Source organism: Coregonus clupeaformis, chromosome 27 (assembly GCF_020615455.1).
Source record: "Coregonus clupeaformis isolate EN_2021a chromosome 27, ASM2061545v1, whole genome shotgun sequence".
Classification (NCBI taxonomy): Eukaryota; Metazoa; Chordata; class Actinopteri; order Salmoniformes; family Salmonidae; genus Coregonus; species Coregonus clupeaformis.
In genome coordinates, this window is record NC_059218.1 from 51,700,890 (window position 1) to 51,710,563 (window position 9,674).

Genomic DNA, 9,674 nt, shown 5'->3' on the forward strand with positions numbered 1-9,674 from the left:
CACCGAGACAGAGAAGAAGGGCAGGTTATTTTTATTGCACACAGGCTGTCAGCTTGAATATAAACTACTGTTATCCTGGGACTATGCTGCTCATGGACAGGTTATGAATTGGAAACAACAGTATGCATGTTGGTAGTCGTGGTTTCGTTTCCCACTGGGTCCCCCCGCCCCAGACAAACAATGTATGGACGCACTCCTGTAAGTTGCTTTGGATAAAAGCATCTGCTAAATGGCATAGATTATTTTCATATTACAAATTAAATGTACCATGGTGGTGTTCTCTCCACCAGCTGTCCAGCGTCTGAACGGGGGCGCGTTCAGCAGGACGCAACGTTCAGATAGAAATATGATATGTAGAACAAGGAATCGCGTTGGCTATATTCGTGGTATTTCTATCTGCAACGTTCAAGAAACGTTTTTTGTACTGAACATGGTCCAGGTACCAGTATCAGTAGTCATTAACGACACACCTGACCAGTATTAGACCAGGATATATAGATCAGTCACTGACCACCTTCCGGAGACACTTGAAACCCTCTTTAAGGAATACCTGGAATAGTATAACAGTAATCCCCCCCAAAAAAAAAGTGGTTGTCCTACTGTCTATCATAAGTTGAATGTGTGTGTTGAATGCACCAATTTGTAAGTCGCTCTGGATAAGAGCGTCTGCTAAATGATGTACATGTAAATATACATATATATATATACACACACAGTGCATTTGGAAAGTATTCAGACACCTTGACTTTTTCCACATTTTGTTACGTTACAGCCTTATTCTAAAATGGATTAAATTATACCATAAAGGCCTGATTGGTGGAGTGCTGCAGAGATTGTTGTCCTTCTGGAAGGTTCTCCCTTCTCCACAGAGGAACTCTGGAGCTCTGTCAGAGTGACCATTGAGTTCTTGGTCACCTCCCTGACCAAGGGCCTTTTCCCCCGATTGCTCAGTTTGGCCGGGCGGCCAGCTCTAGGAAGAGTCTTGGTTGTTCCAAACTTCTTCAATTTAAGAATGATGGAGGCCACTGTGTTCTTGGGGACCTTCAATGCTGCAGACATTTTTTGGTACCCTTCCCCAGATCTGTGCCTCGACACAATCCTGCCTCGGAGCTCTACGGACAATTCCTTCGACCTCATGGCTTGTTTTTTGCTCTGCACTGTCAACTGTGGGACCATATATAGACAGGTGTGTGCCTTTCCAAATCACGTCCAATCAATTGAATTTACCACAGGTATACTCCAAATCAAGTTGTAGAAACATCTCAAGGATGATCAATGGAAACCGGATGCACCTGAGCTCAATTCCGAGTCTCATAGCAAAGGGTCTGAGTACTTATGTAAATAAGATATGTTTAGATTTAAAAAAATAATAATACCCCCCTGAACGGAAGCAGCCCAGGAAAAGTAGTACCCTTGTTGAATAGTACAGACAGCAGGTAGGGTGCAACCATCAGTGTCAGAGGGGACCATAGAACCTTCAGCCTAGTTTCAGCAGTATATCCCATCAAATGTTCAAATGTTATTCATAAAGCCCTTTTTACATCAACAGATGTCGCAAAGTGCTTATACAGAAACCCAGCCTAAAACCCCAAACAGCAAGCAGTGCAGATGTAGAAGCACGGTGGCTAGGAAAAACTCCCTAGAAAGGCAGAAACCTAGGAAGAAACCTAGAGAGGAACCAGGCTCTGAGGGGTGGCCAGTCCCCTTCTGGCTGTGCCGGGTGGAGATTATAACAGTACATGGCCATTAAGGCCAGATTTTTCTCCAAGATGTTCAAAACGTTCATAGATGACCAGCAGGGTCAAATAATAATCACAGTGGTTGTAGAGGTTGCAACAGGTCAGGTACAGGTAGTCCTGAGGCATGGTCCTAGGGCTCAGGTCCTCCGGGGACGGGAGGGAGAGAGTCCATCCCGTCCAGTCTATCCCGTCCAGTCTATCCCGTCCAGCCCTCTCTTTGTCTCTCCTTCATTCAGTGTTTTAGTCGATGAAAACATGACTTCTGAAAAGTAAGCTCACACCAGAGGGTAGTCTACTCCATCCATCCCTCTCTCATTCCTTCCCTCTTTCACTCCTCCTGTTCTCCAGTCATCATACCCCAGAGAGATGTGTCCGGACTCGGGAGGGATAGTGGTGCTTCGGTTCCCTCCATCCTTCCATCCCTCGTTCCGTCAATCAAAAGTTTCCATCTGGTCCTCTTCACTCCCCATCCCTCACTCCTGCTTTTTAAAGCGGAAGTCACACACCAGCGAGAGGTGATCGGAGGGGTAGTTATACGACGGAAGCCTGTTAGGGCCAATCTGTTCCTCTGTAGGCATAGCCAACACCGCGTCCACACTGAAAGCTTCTCTAGAGTACCAGATATAGTCCAATGTGCTACAACATTCTCCCGTAGGCCGGATCTTCCACGTTGTATAGGCCGGTTCCGAAAGCCCGTCCCGGCTTAACCCGTTTATAGGCCGAGTCAAGGATCAACGGTGACGACGCGAAACGTTGGTAGACGTCCTCGGAAGGCACAGCGTTGAAGTCCCCGCAGACAAGGAGAGGGGTGTCTGGGGCGGTGCCCGTGGGATCCTCTGGTGATTGGGTGAGGGTGGTGAGGTTCCGGAGAAGGTCGGAACCCTGGGCACTACGGAGACGTTCCCAGCCGCTCCGGGCTTTGAGGTGCGTCACGGCAACACACAGCCGCCGGCCTGTCGCCCTGCAACGCAGCGTCGTGACGACCGCCACCTGTAGGGAAGACATTTGCATAAAACAGTTAAGGGTTACATTCCAGTCTGTATTTTGAACAATCTATACAAACAGTAGCTCTCCAAGAGGAGGGCTGACCACCCCTGCCTGCTATAAAATAGGGTCCTGTTGGAATGCTTCCTTCCATCCTTCCTTGAGGTAATCTCAGATCTCTATGTGCTTGGAAAGCAGCGTTTCCTTCATATTACTGTCAAACCTTGTCAGACCTGTGATTACTTCAAGGAAGAAATCATATTTTCTTGGTATCCAAACATGGTAGTTAACTAGCATAGTTTTACAAACCTGGTTGGTGGGTATTAAAACAGCACACAGCCGGACGTTCACACTATCCAGCAAGTCAAACCGGGCTTCATCATAGAACAGAGCACACCCATCCGGACCATTGTTGCCCTTCACATCCAAACATGGAGACCAGGGTTTGGGGCAGAAGTTGCCGCGGTAACCCAGGCTGGCCAGGATTGGCTGGAAGGTGTCGTAGTAGTGGTCGACTTCCTGTAGACACAGGATGTGAGGTCGATAGGTGAGGATCTCTTCTAGGATGAGGTATTTACGCGCCGCCCAGTTCAGGGCTTCCAGGGGACAGTTGATGAAACTGTCCATACCTTCACCTAGAGCTGGAGGGAGGAGGGGGAAGAGAGAGAGATCATTCATCTGTCAGTCTATCCATCTCACTGTCCTTCATGTTTGGAATTAAAATGTGCAATAAAAGATACCATTTAATAACCCTGAATGAGATGAAACGTTGATGATTATATGTGCTGAAGAAAGGCTACAAAAAAAAAAACGTCTTTACCTTGAGCCAGTATGTTCCACTGCATAACCCTGATGGTCCTCTGGGTGGCGCTGTTGTCCCCTTCCTCCCTGCCCGCCTCTCCCTCCCCGGGGCAGATGAAGGCTCTGAGGAGGCGAGGGGGCCTGTCCCGGAGAGCCTCCTCACACTCCCTCAGCAGCTCCAGGGGGTCGGCAGGGTGCTCCCCCGGGGAGGGGGAGGGGTGCTGGGGGTCCTGGTGATGAGCCAGTGGGGTGGTGGTGGTGGTGTTGTTGTTAACTAGGGTCTGGGCCAGGGAGCTGTAGAGTCTACTGGCACCACTGCCCATTGGACAGACTGGAGGGAGGGGGCGGAGACAGAGAGAGGGTGTAGGGAGATAGAAAACATTGTAGGGGTTACAACAATAACATTGTCATATGATATTTTAAAAGGACGCTTTAATCCAACACCAAGCTCCAACTATTTTAACCACAACTCTCAGTGATCCCCACAACACAGAACCACACAAAAGGGCCAACAAGGGTACCCGGGGTAGATACCATCCCAGAAATAGGTGACTGTCTCTGGGGAGAAGTCCTGCTAACCATAGGCCTCACTCCCCACGTGCCTGGTTCCTCACATTGTAACAGGACCTAGTGTTGTACTGATCCATGTCTACTGCTGTAGCAACACCAGCTAACGCTTTTCCCTACACACTGATCATAGGTCAGTTTTACCTCCAGCCCTTTATGGTTAGGGTTAGGATTTGGGGAAGGTAAGCTGATCCTAGATCTGTGCTTAAGGGTGACATTTATCCTTATTGCTCTCTCAATTCAGAGAGGATCCGACCAACCAAAACACACTAACCTAATCCCCTTGGCCAATCAGGAGTAAGTTCAGGTGAGATTGGGGTTGTTGCCAGGTGAAGATCACCTATTGACTACAGTCACCTGACTTGGAGCACAGAACAGATTGACAACCTGGGCCTTTGTTTTCTACCTAAAGTTTTTTGGGGGGCACAGAAAGAAAACATGATCTAAATAGGACATCTAAGGGTGCGTGTGGACTATTGGACTGGGGGAAAATGTGTGTGTTTTTGCAAGGCAAATTGTGTGTGTGGTTCAGTTCATGTGCGGCTACAGAAAGACTGTTTCTTAGCTGGTTCTGACTGCCAAAGCTGGCTGATGAGCCTTACCTTGTCCTTGGACAACAGTAGCTCTGTGTGCTGTGTGTGTGTGTGTGTGTGTGTGTGTGTCATCTCTGGTTTCAGCCAGTCAGTGTTTTCGTGTGTTTCCTTCCTCCTAAGTGTGTGTGTTCTTTTGGCTCCGTCTCTCTCTCGCTCCACTTTCAATTGGTCAATGTGTGTGTGTGTGTGTACTGTTTATTTCTCTGCTGTCAGTATGTGTGTCAGTTCCTCTTTTCTCTCTCTCTCTCTCTCTCTCTCTCTCTCTCTCTAAACTAGTCACATGCACCAGTGACCCTACAGCCCAGTTTGTAGTGGCCCGTTTCCACGTGGACAACAGTATGCTGTGTGCTGTGAGATAAACATGAGCGTCAGCTGAGTATGTTCCTCTTTTCGCCTCCTCTGGACACAGTTTATAGTAGTTCCACATCGTTCAGCTCTATCTAATCAATCAGTCTAGTTTCACTTCTACTGGCAGCTTGTGGTTGGACTACATCTCCCAGCTCTCGGTCTAGTCTATCTGGTTTAACGGCAGCTTCTAGTTGGACTACATCTCTCAGCTGTCAGCTCTCTGTCTAGTCTTCAGTGTTTCTAAATTCTATTTTAACCTCTGATGGCCTGTAGTTGAACTGATTACTGTTAGATGATTAGCCTTATCTAGTCGCCTGACATTAGTATCTCTCTATTGCACCTCATTACTGATTAACCTCCTGAAGTTAAAGGGTTATGTCAGGGGAACGGTTATCTGATCCTAGATATGTGGTTAATGGAAACTCCTGAGTATCTATGAATGGTAAATCAACCCATTTAAAAAGGGGAAGGGTTATCTGATCCTAGATCTGTGGTTAATGGAAACTCCTGAGTATCTATGAATGGTAAATCAACCCATTTAAAAAGGGGAAGGGTGATCTGATCCTAGATCTGTGGTTAATGGGTAAAACAAAACATATACAGCTATTAGGTAGGTTACTAAACAACTGAAATAAGAATACATTTTGCTGACATTACCACTAAAACACCATCTCTGTGACAACACCAATGGCCATCCAGAAACAGTTAGTGGCCAGCGGCTTTATCACGTGCTGTTTGTTCTATTGCAAACTCCTGATGTCTTATACTAGCCCATATGTACTGACTCCTGATGATCTTATACTAGCCCATATGTACTGACTCCTGGTGATCTTATACTAGCCCATATGTACTGACTCCTGGTGATCTTATACTAGCCCATATGTACTGACTCCTGGTGATCTTATACTAGCCCATATGTACTGACTCCTGGTGATCTTATACTAGCCCATATGTACTGACTCCTGGTGATCTTATACTAGCCCATATGTACTGACTCCTGGTGATCTTATACTAGCCCATATGTACTGACTCCTGGTGATCTTATACTAGCCCATATGTACCGACTCCTGGTGATCTTATACTAGCCCATATGTACTGACTCCTGATGATCTTATACTAGCCCATATGTACTGACTCCTGATGATCTTATACTAGCCCATATGTACTGACTCCTGATGATCTTATACTAGCCCATATGTACTGACTCCTGATGATCTTATACTAGCCCATATGTACTGACTCCTGATGATCTTATACTAGCCCATATGTACCGACTCCTGGTGATCTTATACTAGCCCATATGTACTGACTCCTGATGATCTTATACTAGCCCATATGTACTGACTCCTGATGATCTTATACTAGCCCATATGTACTGACTCCTGATGATCTTATACTAGCCCATATGTACTGACTCCTGATGATCTTATACTAGCCCATATGTACTGACTCCTGATGATCTTATACTAGCCCATATGTACTGACTCCTGATTTCTTATACTAGCCCATATGTACTGACTCCTGATGATCTTATACTAGCCCATATGTACTGACTCCTGATGATCTTATACTAGCCCATATGTACTGACTCCTGATGATCTTATACTAGCCCATATGTACCGACTCCTGATGATCTTATACTGGCCCATGTGCCGAGGACACACCACATGTCCCATCTGTTGCTCTGAGACCAGGACATGGCTGTTTACCAGGGTGTGATGACCAAGTGCATGGTTTGAACCTGAGCTATGGTAACTAGGTCAGACTCAGTGATAGGCTAAAGGTAGGGTTTTGCGCTTAAACAAATACTATACATCTGTCTACATTTTCAGTGTGTGTGTGTGTGTGTGTGTGTGTGTGTGTGTGTCGGTCTCTGACAAATGAACCATATGGATATTTTCCAACAGGATCCCTTATCTCTGATCCCTTATCAAAATAAATCTGAATCACTACTGCACCTCGTTCTGAATGATTTCCCTCCTTCATCTAAAAATCCATGAATGAATTGGAGCTATGAAGACTCATTACAGAAAGACAACAAGGCTTACATACAGAGAGATGTAGCTAGCATACTAGTCCCTTGTTTCACCCTAACAGTGACCAAAACAGACAACTGTGTGTGTCTCAACTAACATAAACAACTTTGTGTTGGCCCACTAGGGGCCCTAGCATAGTCTGACCTTATTGGGCGAAATATAACACCGGCACCCCTTCCCCAACATCAACAACTCCCCTCTCAACCAAATAAAGGACAAGACTACAACTTAAGAAACAAACATCACACTACCCATTCTACCCAAACTAAACATTAGGATATACACAATAATATGAAGGAGAATTCATTCATTACATTACAACAACCAATAGCTCAATAAGCTGAATAAACACCAGTGATACTGGCAAGCGCAGTGTACCGTTTTTTTTTCTCCTTTCAAGTTACTATCAAATAATTCCCACGCATCTGCAATAAGTAACACAGATGTGCGAGAGCATTTCCCATTTTGAATTACAACAACCAACATAACCTGCTAACATAAGAGTTGAATAAAGATACCACAGTCATGCTCACCCATAGTTTCCATCAGTATCGTCTCGCTTCCTTGCTTGTTTATCTGACTGACAGTAGCGGTCTTGAGAAAGAACTGTCAGTAAATGTTGCTCAACTTCCGATAACGGTTGATAAAACACTCAATATATTGTCACTCGCTAAGTGTGTGTGAGACGTACTCAGTGGGTTTCTGAGTGAGCTCAATGTTCACTACACCCTATAACCCATAGGGAGGGAGGGAGGGAGGGAGAGAGCGGGAGAGAGAGAGAGATAACAGGGGGAGAGAGAGAGAGAGAGCAGGGAGAGAGGGAGGGGGGGAAGGAGAGAGAGCAGGTAGAAAGAGGGAAGGGAGAGAGAGATGAGGGAGTGACGACAGCAGACCATATGGGGCGTCAGTAAAGATCATGTGCTGCGGACAGGAGATAATGTTGCACAATCACAACCACTGCTTCACACGCACACACACACAGGGCGCGTTCTTGTATAAAACAGACTTACACAAAGGGAGGGTTATTTCACCACACACACACACACTCACAAGGTTTGTGGTTTGGTTCATGACTGTAGAGTTAGCGGAATCAATGCCAGTCATTAGCAAGCAACCAGTTCAGTGACACACGCACACACAGTTCCGCAATACGTCCAGAGACAGACTTGTGACATGAGGTGTCCACAGACCTGTTGTATCTGCTCTTGTTCCTGACCACAGATGGCGTAGGAAAAAAGTTGATTCATGTATTTCCTTATTAATTTTTCCACTTCATACTGTGCAATTGTCCTATCCCCTATCACGTGTAATCGTCCTATCTTCTCCTATCACGTGTCATCGTTGTATCCTCTCCTATCGTGTAATCGTCCTATCCGCTGGTGTTTACTGTATCCATACTGTATAAATTCCTCTGTCTTTATTGTCTATTGCTGGCAACACCATTTCACCAAGTCATATTCTGGGTATATGCAAATGGGTTATAAAAATTATATTTTGTCCTGTATCATATTGTAGAACAGCTGATGAAACTAACACTGTAAAAGTCTGCAAGAATGTGATCAGTGTTATTTCCTGATAGTTGCTGGTTGAAAATACAATCTACACAGGACTTTCTAAACAGCAGGTTTTGCATGGGTGGAGTTTTGGCTTGTCTGGTGACATCACCTGGTGGTATAAATAATAGACCAATGACAAAGAGAGTTCCAAACCTCTGCCGATAAAAAGGTAGTATTCAGGTTAAATATCCCTCCTATTTTTGTGTTCAGGATATGACCAACAACCACACTGACCTACTCCATTGACTGTCTGGATTTTTCATTTGTGTACATGATGTAGTTTTTCCCGATGTCATGTTGTGTTAACGGAGAGAAGGGCACATCAGAGCAGTAGACAGACAGACCGTGTGAGAAGGGCACATCAGAGCCGTAGACAGACAGACCGTGTGAGAAGGGCACATCAGAGCCGTAGACAGACAGACCGTGTGAGAAGGGCACATCAGAGCCGTAGACAGACCGTGTGAGAAGGGCACATCAGAGCCGTAGACAGACCGTGTGAGAAGGGCACATCAGAGCCGTAGACAGACCGTGTGAGAAGGGCACATCAGAGCCGTAGACAGACCGTGTGAGAAGGGCACATCAGAGCCGTAGACAGACAGTGTGAGAAGGGCACATCAGAGCAGTAGACAGACAGACAGACAGTGAGAGAAGGGCACATCAGAGAAGCAGAGGGGATGGAACACACAGTCAGCTGCCAGGGTGGAAATGTCAATGTGTCATGCACGGATAAAGTGACACTGTCTGAGTGAACATCTCTCTGAGAGGGTGTATGTATACTGTCTGTACTGTGTGTGTGTTTGTGAGAGCGAGAGTACATACAGTGGGGAGTACAGTATTTGATACACTGCCGATTTTGCAGGTTTTCCTACTTACAAAGCATGTAGAGGTCTGTAATTTTTATCATAGGTACACTTCAGCTGTGAGAGACGGAATCTAAAAAATCCAGAAAATCACATTGTATGATTTTTAAGTAATTAATTTGCATTTTATTGCAAGACATAAGTATTTGATCACCTACCAACCAGTAAGAATTCCGGCTCTCACAGACCT

At 45.7% G+C, this 9,674-nt stretch overlaps 1 pseudogene; it reads right to left on the reverse strand.

Moving 5' to 3' along the window:
* Positions 1-1,813: 1,813 nt before the first annotated feature.
* LOC121534240 lies at positions 1,814-7,837 on the reverse strand (annotated as a pseudogene).
* Positions 7,838-9,674: the final 1,837 nt, after the last annotated feature.